The sequence below is a fragment of the Mandrillus leucophaeus genome, unplaced genomic scaffold (genome assembly GCF_000951045.1).
Source record: "Mandrillus leucophaeus isolate KB7577 unplaced genomic scaffold, Mleu.le_1.0 Scaffold17, whole genome shotgun sequence".
Taxonomy (NCBI): domain Eukaryota; kingdom Metazoa; phylum Chordata; class Mammalia; order Primates; family Cercopithecidae; genus Mandrillus; species Mandrillus leucophaeus.
Genome location: NW_012101698.1, coordinates 4,001,976 through 4,003,770, shown reverse-complemented (window position 1 = coordinate 4,003,770; position 1,795 = coordinate 4,001,976). Strand labels below are relative to the sequence as shown.

The following is a 1,795-nucleotide window of genomic DNA, read 5'->3' as shown; positions in this document are numbered from 1 at the left end:
AAAAAAAAAAAAAAAAAAAGAACTGGTCAAACTCAGGCAACTCTACATGCAACTGACAACTGCCCAGATTAGTATAGATACAGATTCAGCCAGACAATAGTCTAGTTTCCTAAGGAAAGCACAACATTATGAAATTTGGGGTCTTATGTTTCCCTCTTTTCCTTGCTTCAAGAGTAGCCCATGGAGGACTTTCACAATATAATGTTAAATCAGTTTTAAAAACTAAAATTGAAACATAAACCTATATATTAATATACCTGTATCTACACACTTGTGTATGTTACATATAGTTACATGTATAGGGACTGAAAGGAGAGACACCACAATTCTTATGTCTAGATCTGGAGATAAATGTGATTGCTTTGCCTGGGAGGTGGTAACCCTGCTGAATACATCTGTTGGCAGGGGACAAAGTATGTGATGGAGGGGCTGAAAGATCTCATATGCCCAATTTGTTACAGTCTGTTTGATGATCCTTGAGTTTTGGCTTACTTGTACAACTTCCGGGAAAAAAAATGCTTAGAAGGCGTATGATAGTTAATACTGAGAGTCAACTTAATTGAAGGATACAAAGTATTGATCGTGGGTGTGTCTGTGAGGGTGTTGCCAAAAGAGATTAACATTTGAGTCAGTGGGCTGGGGAAGGCGGACCCACCCTTGATCTGGTGGGCACAGTTTAATCAGCTGCCAGCGAATATAAAGCAGGCAGAAAAACGTGAAAAGGAGACATGGGCCTAGCATCCCAGCCTACATATTTCTGCCAAGCTGGATGCTTCCTGCCCTCAAACATCAGACTCCAAGTTTTTCAGTTTTGGGACTCGGACTGGCTCTCCTTGCTCCTGACTGGCTCTCCTTGCTCCTCAGCTTGCAGACAGCCTGTTGTGGGACCTTGTGATCATGTAAGTTAATACTTCATAAACTCTCATATATAAAAACTATTAGTTCTTCCCCTCTAAGAGAACTCTAATACAAGGTATTTTAAAGGAGAATGTGCAGAATTCATTGTGGAGACGATCTCCAATCAGTCAAGTGCCCTGGGGTGCTGTCAGGAAACTTCAGCAACTGGAGTCAATAGCCTGCAGGTTAATCACACCCTGAAGGGTTTGAGGAAAATGTAACAAGATCAAGATCTCTTCTAAAATGCCAGTGTGCAAAGGACATCTGGAGTACCTCTCAGCATTCTCTGGCTGACTGACATACAGCCAATCTGTGGAATCCGTGCTACTGGTGGTAACCACACCAAGCATTGTCTTCTGCTCTATTGAAGAACTTTATGCTCAGAAAAGAAATGGCTATGCCTTTGCATCCCTGTTCTACAGTTTTGAGAACTGGCGTTGGGGAGATGTTCCTTCTCACTTGAATACCATGGAGACTAGCAAGTTACTGATTAAAGTATTTAAGTAAAATATTAAAGATTGAAATAAAGGCCGGGTGCAGTGGCTCACATCTGCAATCCCAGCACTTTGGGAGGTCGAGGCAAGTGGATCACTTGAGGTCAGGAGTTCAAGACCAGCCTGGCCAACATGGCGAAACCTCATCTCTACTAAAAATACAAAAATTAGGTCGGGTGTGGTGGCTCACACCTGTAATCCCAGCACTTTGGAAGGCTGAGGCGGGTGGATCACAAGGTCAGGAGATTGAGACCATCCTGGCAAACACGGTGAAACCTTGTCTCTACTAAAAATACAAAAAACAAAATTAGCCGGGCACGGTGGCAGGAGCCTGTAGTCCCAGCTACTCGGGAGGCTGAGGCGGGAGAATGGCGTGAACCCGGGAGGCAGAGCTTGCAGTGAGC

General features: G+C 43.7%; 1 pseudogene; it reads left to right on the top strand.

Moving 5' to 3' along the window:
• Nucleotides 1-420: 420 nt before the first annotated feature.
• On the top strand, nt 421-1,404 carry LOC105537254 (annotated as a pseudogene).
• The last annotated feature ends 391 nt before the right edge of the window (nt 1,405-1,795 follow it).